The sequence below is a fragment of the Lagopus muta genome, chromosome 3, assembly GCF_023343835.1.
Source record: "Lagopus muta isolate bLagMut1 chromosome 3, bLagMut1 primary, whole genome shotgun sequence".
NCBI lineage: Eukaryota > Metazoa > Chordata > Aves > Galliformes > Phasianidae > Lagopus > Lagopus muta.
The window spans coordinates 74,409,714-74,426,860 of record NC_064435.1 but is presented as its reverse complement, the minus strand read 5'-3'; the positions used below and the strand labels follow the sequence as shown (position 1 = coordinate 74,426,860).

Below are 17,147 nucleotides of genomic sequence, written 5' to 3'. Positions count from 1 at the left end.
TGTAAAATTCCAAAGAAGTTTTGTATGGAGTTCTTAGAGGGTAAAAGAAGTTGCTTGGAAAGCAGAAAACCAAGACTTAAGGGTAAATCTATTTTGTACCATGCCAATTCATGGGAGGTCTAATCTCACTGACAGGATAATTTCAGCGAGACTCCGAAGCTGCAAAATGAACTGGCCATAGATATGGTAACTGAATATGTACCACTACTATTGATCAGTCTTTGTATTTAACTGATCCAACTTTAAGAACAGATAGTCTTGCAACATGTCCAATGTCCAATAAATTAGAATTCTGCAGTTTCCTGATGTTAGTTTTGAGCTCATGACTGCTTTTAGACTAATTAGACTAATTTTACAGTTTTGCCAATATCTAAGAACAGACAGCATTCTGTCTTTGAAATATTGTGTAGCTGTACATTATATTTCATTTGTCAGTTCCATTTTTTATTAGTGGTGGATCTTTTGGAACACTGAGTGGCTACATAACATGCTGTTGGACTAATTCTACATGTTCTCCTCTGGTATGTTAAATTCTTCATTGGAGTGTGATTATTTACTGAAATATAATCGTAATTGTTTCATCTGCCTCAATTTCTTTCTAGTTATAAGCCTCTTTCCCCTTAGCCTTCTTCCCTTTCTCTACTTTCCATGTCCTCAGGCAGGCCATTTGCCCTCTCCCGCTAACGCTTCTCCGTCTGTAAAATGGGAGTAATCAGAGTTGTTGGAAAGATTAATTAGTGAATTAATATTTGTAAAGTACTTGAAAGATGAGAAGTGCTAGATAAAGGCTAAGTAGTGTAATTACTATTCTCAGAAGTACCCTTATGAATAGGAAAAAAAAAAAAAAGAAAAAAGATACAAGGTTTCTGCAAACTGATTAATGATCAGTATACATGGTTCTGGAGATAGCTGAAAACAAGGCTAGTTGGCTGCACTTGTAAAGAGACAAATTAACATGAATCTATACGTAGCATTAATTTAAGATGCAGTACACTTAGGAGTTTACATTTCTTATATGTTGTTTTTAACATATACTGTTAGTACTGCACATTTTCACATTGATCACAAAACACAAATTGTAATGATTAGAGAAAATGCAATTCTGTGAAGTTAAGGGATCTAGCCTATACCTGTTGCCTTTCACATCTGCTGAGCTTCTGTATATTTGAAGGTCTTTCAAACATGCTACTTATTACAAATGCAACAAGACTGAGAAAGTAACTGGGAATAAATATTTTAAAGTAATATCCTATAGTCTCAGCATTGTATTGTGATTATAATATTTTCTTCTCACCTTTTTCCTTGCCAAAAGGGAGGTAATTTCCCGGTGCTGTAATTAAACCATCTTTTATTCCTCCATACTCAGAAAAAGGAAAAAGAGAAGCTAATGACCCTAAATGAACAGGATCATGTAATCATAATTCCTGTCCAGAAAAGATATAGTTATTAACCTGAAGACTTTTTTTCTATGTATTTTTATAAATCATGTCTTCTGTGACTAGAGAATTCTATTAAGTTTAACCAGACAAACCATATTACTTAGCCAGCTATCTCAAACCATATTGTCTTAAAAGGTGATAAAGAGTGATTGTGATTGTGGAAGCGTGTTCTCATCCAACATGTTTCCACATCAAGCCCATAATAAAGCTTTATTCCAGTATATTCTGAATTAGGAATTGGAAAGATGGTGGTACTTTATTCCTTCTGTGGGAGGTGATACTAAGGATGTGTTGTTGGACCATTGTTTCTTCTGAAACTGAAATACTGAAAGGGTTGCACCTGAGATGGATTTTGCTTGGGCTGCCCAAGAGAAGATGCTCATTGTTTTCTCTGCTCTTCTGCCCCATTCAATTTCCCAGTGCCTAAAACTCAATTTCACATCATGGTCTGATTCTGTGTCCTTTAAAATGCTGATATTCGTAGATCCCATTGGAAATAATGATTACAGGATGAAGCAGTTAAGACGACAGTTTTGTATTATTGCCTTTTCATTCTTCTATCTGTACTAAGCATCTGAGGGAAAGCTTTGGAAACCTAGCAATCACGTGGGCCCACAAGACTGATATTTTTGTAGTGTGGGATAGTGAATGCCCTATGATAGTGAATGTGTGCCTGTGAATGCCCTATCCCTGGAGGCATTCACGACTAAGTTAGATGGAGCCCTGGGCAGCCTGATTTGGTGAGTGGCAATGCTGCCCATGGTAGCAGTTTTGAAACTGGATAATGTTCACAGTCCCTTTCAATCCAAGCTGATCCGGTTCTAGGATTCTATGATAGTCTTATCTCACAATGTGGGGTAACAGTCACAGAGATATGCAGTCTTCTTCTCTCTTATTTGTCATAGTGTTTCTTGAAAGAATGTGTGATTCGGTGATGTGTGTGGTGCAAAGAAAATTTTGCCTTACTCTTATGTCAACTTGGCACGGTGTATCTTAGGTGCTCTCTTAGGAGAGGGCATACTAAGTGCTAACTGGCATTGCCACAGATGAAGCAAGGAGTGCTGGCACCAAACAAGAGTTGGTCTTGCTGATCATAGTTTGCATCAGGCTATTTTTCTCAGGATATGGCATCAAAAGGATATTGCAGGTACTCATAGCATAGCCCAGCCTTATTCCCTATTTACTATATAGAGAGGAGTTATCCTTTACTGACAAGAGGCCGATGTTTGTTATGTGAGACAAAACTTGCTTTTGAGCAAGAAGAGATTAAGAGAGAACTGGGAATAAAAAACTTACCAGTAATGCTTCCTTACAGCATTTCCAACTTCTTCTGAACAGCAGTTGAGAGTGTAATGCTAAAAGTGATTCTAACAGCACTTCTTTGCCTCATCTATGTAAGAATTTTTTATATGTATATGGAAAAAATGGAGTTGTTATTCTTTTTCTATCTTCTCCTAACACTGCCAGAAAAAAAAAAAACATATACATATATATAATATATATATATGAATATTATATATATATAAATATTAAATATACATATATAAATATTATATATGTATATAGGAAGGAAGAAATCTAAATGAGAGAAAAAATACTTAAGAAAAGGCTGTGGTACTGGAATTGTGTAGGGAGAAACACAAATATGGAATGAGAAAGTGGAAAAAGATCATATTAACGTAAGAAGGAGAACAAGTATATTAGAATAGCTTGGAGAAAAAAATGCTTCTGAATAATAGTAATAAAAAAACAAAAGTTACATGCTATGACTGAAATGAACAGATTGAAAAAGAAAAGAAGAGAGATCATATTAGGAGAAGCTGTCCAGTGTAAAATGCTTTTCCAGAAACCAGCCATGTTTGGACAATCTCAGGCAGAGGTGTTGTTTTCACCTCTTACAAACTGAGTTTTTCTGGGTATTTTAAAGCTCTGTGGTTCCCTTGGTAAAAAAAATGGACTGATATGATGGTTTATGATTCTGAAAATGTGGTTCTTAAAGTGTGTTAGATTTATAGTATTAGTCTGAGTAAGTAGCAGAACTGGCTTCAGCCATAAAAATGCCAGGGAGAATCCCAAGACTAAATTGCAGTTCAGTTTTGTCCCTTTCAAGGGAACAAGCAACCTCTCCTTGTTCAGTCAGATGAGTGTATATAGTCTAATGGATAGATATAAGATATTTATGTGATTGCAAGCAGTATATTGCATTGTTGCACAGTTTCTGCACTAGTGTCTCCCATCCCTGCATGCTTAAAGTACATAGATTGCAAAAAGGACTGAGTAGACAGATTTTATTGGGAAATTGTAAGTTGCTGCTGTGACAGGTCATGCCGCAAATCACTGTTCCCTTCACCTGAACAAAAAGGATGTGAGGGAGGAATTGTACTTCAGAAAGAATGTATCCGAGTCATTCGGTCTCCCACACTGCTCCTGTGGTACAACTTGCAGGATGTTCCTGTTTTTGCTATTATGTGTTAAGGAGGTATATAGCCACCAGCAAAAGGAGACCCAGACTGAAACTTTATGTCATGCTCTGCTGCAAAACCATGCCCTTGGTTACCATTGTGTAACTTGTTTTCAGCAGAAACATATAGGTGTACTGTTGACAGAAATTTTCAGCAAAGGTTGACTTCAGCTGTAAAATTTCTCCTGTTCCATTTTAGTAGACCTGAGGATCTCAGTATATACAGAAAGGTATTCCAAATAAACTGCACAGAGTTTGGGTTTCACAATTTAATGAAAATGACTCTTATAATTCAAATCTGTACTGTGGCCAAGCAACTATTCAAACAGTTGCAAATTTTCTTTTTTTCTTTATAATTGTTGATGACCAGATTTCACCTTGGTGCTTGAACATTAATCCCCCACTGATATGAAGTATATTTTTCTCATGGAATAGTAGAACTGAAAAAGAGTAATAATTATAATAGTGCAGTTCATTTAGAAAATTTTGTTATTTGGGTACAGATTAATTCTAGATCATATAAGAAAGATACAAGTTTCTTTTTTTGTTCTCTGTTTTATCCTTTGCTCCTATCTTATCTCACAAAGTTTACCTAAAAAAAATTGGCACACAGCACGGACTTAAAGGTAAGGTTTATCACTACTACTTTCCAACTAAGAGATTTTCTGTATTTACTAATCCTGTAAATTTTGCTTTCCTTCTGCTAAATTTCTATTTTTACCATTTTAATGAGGTTTTTTTTTTTGTGTTTTTTTTTTTTTTTTTTTTTTTTTTTTTTTACCTCATCAGTCCCTCTTTTTTGCGGCCCATTTCAATTTCCCATCTTCTATCATTATTTTCCTTTTCATCAAATTTGAATGAATCCTTAAAAACATGTTCTTCCATGCTTTCTTTGATTCATAGGACTGTTTACCTTCTCTTCCCACAAGTTCTTTATTTTTATGTGGTTTGGAGTCCTTAACCTTTCAGAACTGAGGTGTATCGAATTAGGTACTACCAGCCCTTCCCACTGTCATCACAATTCCAGAACTTTTCTATTGTTGGTTTAGGAGACTCCAAAACCTGCATTATTTTCTTCACGCATTTTGTGACCCTCTGCTTAAATCCAGAGATCTTTGTGCATCCTGAATATCTCCAACATTGTAGCAGTGCCTCCAAGGAAGTAGAGAGCACCAATATTTAAATGTGTCAGTCTACCACTGTCACTTAATAAAAGTGTACAATGAAGCTCAAATTCTACATTACATAACGTAATTGGAAATGTCTTAGAGCAATATGTTGTACTACTTCTCTTATCTTCGGAAGTTTGGGCTAAGTAAAAGGAACAATACTGATTACTCTTGCTAAACTGGAAGTGAGAGCAATGGTCAAATAAGGACAAGAGCACTTTGGAGATGTCTGAGCCACTAGAGCTACCAGAAGGAAAAGCCTGAGGAAGTAAGCAGTTTTGTAGTGAGTGTAGCTTGGATTCAGCTACTTCCTTCCACCCAAATAACATCTTTACTTTAACACCAACAGTATGTATAACAAGGTGCTGAAGTAAAGTGCTGAATGTTCGAACTCTTTGCTAGATGCAGTCAAGCTTGCTATGTTGCCTACAACTCACTGTAGCCAGAAAATTTGGGGGAAAAAAAAAAGAGCCATATCAAAAATAGATTAGTGGATGATATTGCAGAAAGGTGATCTTTGGACTCTGATATAATATTAATTGATAACAAGATGTATTGCTTTTACATGAGACCTCACTACTTCATTAATTTGCTGCGAAGTTCCACTTATATCAGTGCAGCTGTACTGATGAGAATTTGAAATTGAATCTGCTCAGTTTTTGCTTTTGAAATTAATGAGAATGAGAGTAAAATTCCAGTGTTAAAATGCATGGCAATTGTCAGGCATCACTGAGAGTTATCTGGTCTTGTTGCCCCCAGTCACAATGGGGAATAATGATTGCCAAAATGTGGAAGATATGCTGGTTGTGAAAGTTCAAATGGTACACTTAAAAGCATTTTTAATCTCTTTAGGTGGTTTATTTTATATATTTATATTATATTATATATGTATTTATATTATATATATACACACACACACACGTGTATATGTATATATGCATGTGTGTATATATATGCATACCCTGAATAGGTGAAAGATAAGGGTGATTTTACTCTTTCTTACATAGTCTTTTATTTTCTTGCTTTTTGCTGTTATCCTAGTGTATCCCCACACCTGTAGTTACTATATTTCCATCAAAATGAAGCAGGCAATATCACTTTTTCTTAATTACTTACAGAAAGGAAGAAATTACTGAGAAATTAATGCTCTTAGTACATTTTCTTTATGTTTTCATACCGTAAGATCTTTTCAATTTTAGGAAAAAAAAAAAAAAAAAAGAATTCTGCATGGTGAAACTATTTGTATAGAAACTATTGACTTCTAGTTCATTTAGTTCCTGAACATTAGCTGAGCTCAGAAAACTATATGTGTGATTTGGGTCAGCTGAGCACTTATGAAAATATTAGCTTATAGTTGACTATGACTGTTCTTACAGAGCAAAAGGCCATACAAGTATATTAATAGTGATGCATGGTGAAGTATGGTGCTGCACCAGTTTTGTCTCTAAACCGAAAATGATAATACAGTAATAAAGAAATTTTACACTGGGGAAGATTACTGATCATGTATTTTTGTCGGCACTCAGTTTATTCAAATGACTAACTTAGGAAATAAAGCTTTTTTTTTTTTTTTTTTAATCCTATTAATCTGTTAAAACATATTCCAAAACATCTAAATTCTCTTTCAATGAAAGAAATATCTAATAACCTTTGACAGTAAATATGCTATGGCTTGTGCAATGACACCGCAAAGTTCTTGTAAATTTTACTACAAAATCATAGGGTTTTTTTGTGTTTTTTTTTTTTGCATGCTATCTTCACTTCTTCTTAAGGTAATAATTTAATTATTGATGAACAATAGTCATGAAAAAAGGAAATTTATTGCTTTATATGCATTCTAAATGCTGTTGTGACTTTAAAATCTTCTCACAAGTGTATTAACACTTTTCCACAGTTACGTGTGGCATGTGGTAGTGAATTCAAAAGTTTAACTATAGATTTCACAGAAAATTATCCTTTTTTCTTTCTCTCTCTCTCTCTCTCTCTCTCTCTTTTTTTTTTTTTTTAATCCACTGCTTTATTGTACTGCCACATTGTTTAAGAATTATTAGCCAAGAAGGTTGTCTAGTTTTTATTGTCTGTGTAATTGTATTAGCCCCTCTGAAGATGTAATTCTTTTCTGGTCATTTTTGCTTCCTGCTCTCAACAACCTTGGTCTGTTTATTCAGATGATTGTTAGGAACCAAAATAAAAGTCTGAAGTTGTATTTAGGATGGGGAGATGAACCTTGGACAAGTGACTTCCATTCTGTTATTTATATTGCGGAAAGATTTACAAGTGATTCAAATTATTGCTTCTTTTTGTCAACACTGAATTTGAAATGATCATTTTTTGCCCAATTGTCCAAGCAAAGAGTAAGTCCCAGTGACTTCTGCACAAACTTAAATCACATTGTCTCTTCAAATTTTGTCACTTCATGCTTCAGTCACTTTTCTGGAAACACAGTTTTCTCTTTCAGACCTTTACGTGTGGTTAGAAACAGTTGAGATAATTCACTTGCATATTATGAGCTTCTGATTAATGTTGACTTTTGAACTATCAAAAGACCATAAGAATAGTAGGTGAGAAGAAAATCAATATTGTAAGATTGGAATCATATTGTAAAACTGTTGAAGGAGCTTTGAAAAGTAATAGTAATAGGTATTCCTGACACTGAGGTCTATTGGGCTGTTTAAGAAAATTGTGGAAGATTTCAGAGCTGGTTAGAGTTAGGATTAAATAGACAAAATAGTGAGACATCTGAAATTGAAAGCTTTCAGGCACAGAAGCTGTCTAGATGACCTTAATAAGGCCTTTTTTCATATTTAGCTTCTTTGATTGTATTTGAAATTATAAATAATACAGTGTGTGTCTGTGGATTAGCTGTTTCATAAAGAATGCCATGTCAGAACAAGTAAGATTTTAAGTGTTGGGATGACTGGCTGCCCATTCTGCAGTACAAATTTCTGGATAAGGAAAGCAACCTTTTGTTCAGTGAGGGCTTGTAGCAAATCACCTTAGTCTTGACACATGAAACCCATTTAGACAAGCTCAAGAATGTGATAACATTTCATATTAATACGTGTAAAAGCCTTCTTATTTGGTTAATTATTGTTTTGTTATTATTGGTCCCAGGTGAAATGGTACTCTCTGTGTGATAGATATTCTGTAAATTACATTAAAAGATAATATATATTCTAAAAAAAATTGCTGTCTTTTTATCCACATTTTGCAGATGAGGAGCTTTTGACCAGTGACTATAGAGAGAGACATTTACAGATGAGGATCATGAAAATCATTAGATGCCACCGTTAGGGCAGAAAAGTCAATCTCTCCTTACTTACCACAGGGGGAACATGGAGCACTTAGCTTAGATTTATTGCTTGTTTCTCAGGAATTTTAGTTAGCAGTTTAATGACAGCAGTTATGGTGACAAATAATTGTTTTTTGTGTCCTGCTAAATAAATTTGAGGTTCAAACTTTTCTGGTTAACTCTGAGTCACATGATGTTGTTTTCTCTACAATAATGATTATTTCTGATGTGAATGCCTGCAGAAAGTAAATGTGTCATCTGTTTCCTCTGTCATTTGGTTAAAAACTTCAAATCACTTTTTTTGACCACTCATTATACAAAAATAAAATTATACTGTTTTACTTGAAAGATGAATAAAAACAGATCCAACATAAATTTGATTAAGAATCTCAGTAGATGTTTATTGTTGTTGCAGTGTTCCTAGAGTATGATATGATAAAACTTTCATTGCTAGTATAGGTTCCAAATCTTCTCATATAGTTGATATTATAATGCAATTTTATCCATTTGCCATTTGTGTGTCAGACCTCCATTACTAAATATGATATCTTGTGAACTCCTCTCTATAAATACTATTCACAAATAAATATTTCCATGGATAAATCTGAGCAGAAAATTGAGACAACTGGCTGGTATTGTAATTCTTGTCAAAGAAGCAAAAGGAAGCAGATGAGGATAGTCCTAAAAGTTGGCATACATTGGCTGGACTCACTTGAGCACATCAGCCTGAACCTTTGTATACTAAGGTGTAGTTTCTGTAATATCTTAGAAGCAAAACTCAATAGAAAATACACCTCAGTCTTCTTTCAAGCTATTTTTTTCCATTCAAATTTGAGCTGTCATCTTTAATATTATTTATATTACTACAAGTGAAAGGCAAATAATATCTTTTAAATGAATTTCTTATGTTGGTTTTTTTTTTCTTCTACTGCAAGCATTGAGAACTTGTATTTATATGCTTTGCTACTGATTTTATCTCTGTCTTTTAGAGTCCTTTCTGTAATTAATTGGCATTCTTTCTCTACATTTTATTTAAATTGCTACAAGTACTTCTTAAATAATCCCAGCCTGTTTGGGTTTTGTTCTTTTCTTTTTCTTTCCATGGTGATTGATTGCCATCTGGGGGCTAACCTGAGCCCACCATGCTAATTTCACTTTCTATAACCATTTACTGCTATTGTCCCTAGGGTCTGGAACCACTTTATCTCTCAGCTTACAGAACATCGTATGAGATAGCCTTGTGTTAGGAAACAGCTACATCAGCTTCTAATTACTCAGCTCACACTGTGTTGTATGCTGGTGTACCTTGAGAAGCAGCATGCAAAAGCGCATTTGTTAAAGTCCTCAGATGGTTAACATTGTGCATAACCTCCTCACAAATTACAGCCTCAGCTGTAGCACATCCATTAGTCTGGAAGAATGAAGATTCCCAAGTGGCCTTGGTGCCTTTCCCAATTCCCCTGCGACCCACCAATCCTCTCAGTGCTTTCTCTGCGTGTAGGGAGTGTTCAGAGCTAATCAGGTCAGTGATCATCTCTCGGCTCAGGGGACATGACAGGAGCCTATCACGGCAGTTACGCGATCTCCCAGACCCGAGCATGCTTGCTAAGAATCTCATGTGAAGAAACATAGCCTTGGTGCTTCTTCTCTCACTCCCTAGGAACCTCCGAGGATTTCAGCTCATCTTTCTTTCTCTCTCTCTCCTTTAGACAGTGAAGAGTTCAACACAAACAAAAACCAGGCAGAGCAGCATGCAGCTACCCGGAGTGTGTTGATTGAAACTTAGATTATCCCCAGATCTCTGTTGATTTGACTGATGCACCAGCTTTACCAGAGAAAAGATTTCAATTAAGGTAAGTGCTGCTTTATCTGGCTGACTGCATCATGCTGAATTTCTGCACTGAAAGTTCAAACTGAGTAAACTGACAGTCTGCACTGCAGCAAGGAGCCCGCGTCATGTGTCACAAGAGGACTCAGGCAGAGGAAAGTGTCCCAGCATGGGACCTGTGTCTGGAGAGATGCTGGTTTTGTATAGCTCCTTCTGAATGGCTGCAGTTATTTTTGATTCAGTGACTTTTGGAAGCTTGAAAAAATGCTAGAGATGTACACGGTGTGAGAGGAGGGGAGGAAAAGCAAGCGCACTTTCCCCCTTTGTGCTTAATACATTTATTTCAGGAAGCACAGCAGCTGGAAAGCAGAAGTATATTATGATAAAACTTGATTCTGAATAAGGAGCTTTTGTTCTTTTGCAAACAGAAACTCGTAGATGAAAGGCTTCAAAGTTCCATGACGTTTAAACAAGACAGAAAGATTTTTGAAATGTGAGTTGAGAATATGCATGCAGCTTTCCAGATCGCTGCTGGACTGAGGGCTGTGAATCATGTGCGGACTGATGTACTCGGCAGCTGGTAGGTTTTGGATAGTTCCTTCTGTGGAATTAGCAGTCCTCTGAGGGGATAAGTGTGAGCAGGGGTGCTGCTTGAGTATGAGTGGTCAGAGAATGAAACTGGTTGCTGTTGGGGGATAATGTGTTTGATTGAAGAGGAAGGAGTATTTTTCACGGAGTGACAGAAAGAACGTAGCATATCAAAAGAAATACTCTGATAATTGAAGGTCTTTGCTGGGAGGAAAAAAAAAAAAAAAAAAAGTAGATGAGAGAGACTGCCTTGAAAGATTAAATGATTAATAAGAAAAAGTCAAGGATGCTTATGCAGCCTGGAGTATCTGTCTGATGCACCCTGAAATGTCCAAAGTGAATTGAAGCTGATAGTCAAGTGTATGTTTCATATTTGTTATGTCAGGGGACATAACTGCAGTACTAGTAAACAGCCCAAACTTTTTAATACTGTAAAAGTCAAAATTAAGATCTGTTGTATTAAACATTTTAATGTTTTTCCCGTCCCTCCCAAAAAATTACATGGTTTTAGAAATCTGACATAATAGGGTGAAAAGATCAATGGAAAGTTAATTGGTTTCAAATCTTGCTCTCTGAAACAGATTTGTAACTCTTGAGCAGTTTACAAAAGTGTGAACTAATTGCTCAGCTTTTCTTCAGCCAGCACAGTTTACTACCATTAAATATCTGTATCATTGGTTATCATTCAGTGTTGGTAATATAACTCATAGCACTGTATTTTACACTGAGAGATCAACTACTCAATAGGGAGATTTCTTTTAAAATCCAAAAATATCTCCCAAGCCCTGGATCTGCTCTTCTTCCTCCCTCCCAGAAAAGGACAATTCAGGGAAATGTTGGTTACCAGCAGGTTTGTTATTTATGCCACTAGATTTTGCAGTGAGAAATGCCAAGTTCTCTTTCTCATCAAAAAGCATAAGCATATGGGAAAATGACCTGAGGTTTTCAGAGAATGCATTTGGAATAGTGACAGATTTTACTGTGTGATCATATATTCGCTTTTTGGAAACTAATTACTGTAAGTTTTGTTTGTTACAGTGGTGACTCAGTGAGTCCATTGTTTTCTTGGAAAGGATGTTAGTTTTGGGAGCAGCTACAAACACCAGTTCTCATCTTGGTGTCGCACATGGCTCAATTCTTTTTGCATGTTGCATGAATGTGGCATTTACTAAGTTTCGCACTGCTTCTACTCAAAAGTGCAAGTCTTGACCAGACTAGAAATTTGAATGCGCAGATCGGCTTCCATTATACCTTGTCTTTTCCAATTATTCATTCATGAATGATCAGTGGCTTACCAGCATAATTAGTATTTGTTAATATACATCAGAACACTCATTAGAAAATAAATCAAAAGACAATAACTGAATACACTACTAGGAAAAATTATAATGTAAATAATTCCTATCTAGCTGCAGACTTCTAGATTATGCACAAATAGCAACAACTTCCATTACAGTCTTTCTCAGGTACAGCCTATAAACACTGTTTGACGTGATGGCTTTGTTCCCTTTTTGTCTCACAAAGCTGTTGCTGTAAGTAAATTATAAATAAATCACACTTTCATGGTATTGTGTCTGTGGGTTTCTAAACAAGTCTTACAAATGCACTTACATCCCTATTATTATTTTAAAAGATCAGATGTTCTAATCTGCTTCTAAGTGAAGAGCACTTACTTTGAAGTGTACTAGCCTCAGAGATTTTATTAGATGACATTTCACCAAAAATTGGTAAATGCTGCTTTTCCTCATATTTTGATAGAACAGCCAATAATGTTACTGTTATTTTCTGACCTCTTCCATTAGTGGACTGTTGACTTCTTCATATGCAGTGACCATATAGAAGTGACCTCAGCAACATGTGGAATATCATTCCTCGTTAAACAAATAATTTGGAGCATCTGACTCACTAAAGCTTTTCAGATTTGGTAAACATAGAAGCATAGGTTACATAGGAAAGCAGTGGCATAGACATCAATATAGTGTAATTCTCATCTCTCTTGGACTCTATATTCCAAGGCCATATAAAATAGTATTAAATATATACATACATGTATGGAAAGATTAGCTTTTTTTTTTTTTTTTTCTTCCAGCTATCCGTAGTTCTTTGAATGATGCCAGTGTTAAATTTGGTGTTTCAAGCTGAGTCTCCTTATTACTGACAGAACAGTAAGACTGCTGTCTGACTTAACTCCATTAAAAAATAGTGTTTGATACAAATGCTTTAATACTGTAGGAGGTGTGTTTGTTTGTTTGTTTTAGGAAATTTATTAAATTGAAGTTCAGAGTGGGATAAAGCATTCGTAGCTGATCTGCTAGCTGACAGAAATTCGGCCATGGAGAAGCAAGGGACAGTTTTTCTAAACTGTCTTCTAGTCTTCATTATGAGATGATGCATTAAAAAGAAAACAACTGTTAATGACTACAGTTAGTAATCCATAAAACATGGAAAATAGAGCAATATATTTCCTCATTACAGGAGGGAGAGGTTAGAAGTAGGCCAGAAGAAGCTTCAGGGGGCTACATGAATTCCCCCGATCTGCTTTCACCAGAAATGGAGGTCTTTCCAAGCTCTTTGTTATCAACACACCTTGGGAAACCAACGTTGGCTCTCGCAGCAAGACCTTTGTGTACCTCCAGGTTCTTCTTATTTCTGCCAGCCTTGTTACTCTCGTAGTCTGTTTCCTGAACACTTATTCTTGCACCTTCTCTATTATATCTTCTAATTCTTTCTAATGTTTTGCATTTTTCTTTGGTTTGTTGTTGTTTTGCTTTTTTTCCTTTTCATTTTCTGTAACATTCTCCCTCTTTCTTTTCCTTTTCTTCATCTACCAAAATGGATTGCTTCATCACCTTCTTTCATTTAGTGCTGCCAGGCCATCATTTTTCTTCTTTTTTCACTTGGTCCAGTTGCGTAAATTTTCCTCTTATTATTGAAACAAACAAACAAAAGCCTCTGAAAAAGCTCCAGTAATAGTAATTATACATCCTATAATTCAACGTAATAGAATGTGTGTGCTTCAACACTCTACCATCTCCATCTCATCCATCCCTTTTTTCTGTTTTAGATTGTTTTAGTTGTACCTTCTTCATGTCAGAGGCTGTAATCTCAGTGTAGAGTAAGTAGCTAGCTTAGGAAGAGCCAGCTTTGGAATCTGTGTATACTGAAATCACCTGCTCTTAATGTAATAAAATAAAACTCTTCAGATTTTAACTCAGATACCTCAGGATGTCATTGTTTTTGAAAAAAAGGAAATCTTGGATTTAAAGGATATATATATTGCAGTCTGTACAATCATATAAATGGCACTTCAAAGGGTTATTTTCAAGCCATTGTAATAGTTGTACCATTTGAATGACTTCTCATGCTTATAATTCATTCAATTAGAGGTAAATATTTGTTACTAACTTTCCTGCCCTCTCTTTCTATGAAAAAGGAAGTATATTAAATATTTCCTCTATGAAAAGGAAGTATATTAAAGAGTGAGTTTCAAACCTCTGTCTTCAGTTATGTTAATAAAATCTTTCACCAAGGTCTGCTTGTTTTGCAGACATATAACAAATTGAAGGCATTGGTTTTGGCATGTGTCACTGGAAGAATATTTGTTGAGGCGATAATTTTGTAGTGAACCAGCAGAAGTTGAAAGCTTCACTGGCATTTTGAGAGGGAGAAAACTTCCTTCTGCTTTCTTCCTGAACTTTCAAGCTTGGCAGTTTGTGGGGAAAAAAAAGATTCTTTCATGTAGATGATTTCTATATCAAAGTAAAATGCAGGTCTTCACTACTGCGTTTATTATTACTAGACTTGGTATTTGGCAGAAGTCAAAGACATGTGTCTTACACTGCCAGAACTGAACTGTGTTCCTAAAAGAGGTTTCTTTTTCTCCCAACCATCTGGGAACTAAGGTCTTGCCTGATGAGACTTGGTCAGGTTACAGGAGCACCTGTGGTTCAGTTTCTGTCAAACGTATTGCTTCCTTTTTTTGAGAGTGAAAAGAGTTGTCTTGTATGGATCAGAGTCACTGATGTACACCAGGCTGTTCTTGCTGGAGGGGCATCTTTCTACTGCAGATGTCTCAACTGTCAATATTTCTCAAGGTGATTGCTGCATTGGGTGACATCTGTAATACTAGCTATGTTTACTGTCCTGGGCCCCAACAGGCTGTAATTTGGGGTCTGTTAGTGTTGCAGTACATCTCATTGCTGTTGTGCGGAGTGCCCCAACATGGAGTCTGAGATCAGACTGGAAACCTTTTTGGAAACATTCATGAGAAATATAGAGATCTGAGATTAAAATCAAGGAAACTTCTAAGCATCAGGCACAGTAAATTGTTGCATCCCCTCTAAGAGTAAAAGTTTTTTGTCTGCATACTGGAATTATATTGTCCTTCCATTTTCTGAGTACAGGATTTTCAGAAGAGTCCCCAAAGCAGATAATGAGAGAAGTACTCCCTTAAATAATTCTGGTAAGGAGTTTTTTGTTTCCAAATTTAGATCTGATTTATTATTCTTTTCATGCATGCGTTTACTAACTGAGCACATTAATACTGTGCCCAGCATATCAAACATGCAAAATACCTGTATGGCTGACTTAGTTAAAAAAAAATGTGTGAAATTCTTTCTTTTCCTGGTGAAAGTAAAGAAGGATACAAACTGACTTAATTTCCAGAAAGAAAGAACAAGAATTTTGATCATTCTTGATCAACAGTATTTGCTTCAGCACTGATCCCAAAGCCCAGATTTTTGACCTATGTCATTTAGAGTCTATAAGTGCTAGTTTCTTGGCTACTGTTATCTTAAAGCTGCCAGCAAGTACTAAAGGTAATTGTAGATATAGACACGTTTGCCAAACTCTTGTCTGTGGCCTCTTATTCGTTTCACAGAGTTTTTGCTTTGTTTATGGACATTAACCACTACCCACAGAGCTTGGTTTGAACTGGTGACCAGACCAGACAGAGTTTCCTTATCAATCCTTTATGTACTTCAGTCCTCCTGAACCTTTGGAAAATACACAGTGTACAGTTTATGTATTTGTTGCTGAGATGGCATTTTAAGAATCTTTCATCAAAGTCTATAAGAAGATCACCAAGTGCACCTACTAAGAATAACCTTAACATTCTGTCTTCATGTGTATGCGTTCTGCATGTATTATGCATTTTACTATATCTGTTTTATGTATGGCTCAATACTTATAATCCAATATATAATTTTTTTTAAAAGCTCCATCTCATAGTTGATTTTCCCCATTTAAATTAATGCAGCAACTGAAAAGCTGTGTTGTTAAGTGGCATGAATATACCAGATAATACAATTTTATTAACAATTTTGGGAAGACAGATAAAAAGTGATATTTTTTTTACAAGATTTCCATTGTCTTTAATATTTTGAGCAGACATTTAGTACAAATTCTTGCTAGATATTTTATGATGAAGCAATTCTTCAGCACGTGACTACAAGTTTAGTTTCAAAAAGATTTCTGTAAAAAAAACAGGTCATATTTTTGTCATTATACCGGCGTATTAATTATACAACCAAATGAAAAGCTATTTCATTTCCATTTATGAAATTTGTATCTTTGCTTTTTAAAAATTTCACATTTGTGTGTAAAATATTAATAAGAATCTTAGTACTTGGTTACCATAATTTTAAAATATTTAACTCTGTTTATGTAAATGGAAAATAAATAGTGCATTCTGTTAGAAGTGACATTTCCTATTCCTTTTCTGAGTAAAATAATAACAATTTAGGATGGAGAGTAAGCTTATCTAGTATAGATCTACATCACTCTAACTCTAAATGAAAAAAATCCTGATTTACCACTGATGATTGAAAAAAAATGCTCTATGCCATTCAATAAACTATCCCCTTTTTCTCTCACCAGAGAGTGTACAGTCCTTTCAAGATACAGTTGTTGTTCTTATTTTCATCTTTACAGACCTTTCTTAATCTGACTTCTTAGGCAATAGGACTCAGGTCTTCTATTTAAAAAGTGAATGAACGAACCAGCAATGTTCAGCTACTATTTTTATTTTTTTTTTTGTAGTTTGACCCTTCTGTGTCTGGGCTAGCTTCTTGAAGAAGCACAAATGTTAAAATAAGTAAAGAGATAAAGTATGGTAGACCTGGTTTATTCCTGAAAACTGTGTTTGTCAAAATACAGAGATAAGAAGTTAAGAGAATAACCCATGATAAGGAAAACACTCAAATGAGTGTTAACTAAAATGCTGTATGACTAATAATTCTGATGGCTTTGTCTTCCCTCCCACATGTCTACAGGCCTTTCTGACAAGTGTATTTTATTAATCTTACAAGCTTTTTTTCAGCTTTCAAACCTTCTTGCACAATCAATGTAAAGACATCTTTACATTTATGTA

At 35.3% G+C, this 17,147-nt stretch overlaps 1 protein-coding gene across 9 annotated transcripts in view; it reads left to right on the top strand.

Annotated features, from left to right (window-relative positions):
- The window catches only part of CDH12 (cadherin 12), a 511,787-nt gene that overhangs the window by 293,521 nt on the left and 201,119 nt on the right, over positions 1–17,147 (top strand). For all 9 annotated transcript variants that reach the window (XM_048939406.1, XM_048939405.1, XM_048939403.1 and 6 more), the window contains one exon: positions 10,071–10,214. The gene's annotated coding sequence lies outside the window, so the exon portion shown is untranslated. The remainder of the gene's footprint in view (positions 1–10,070; positions 10,215–17,147) is intronic.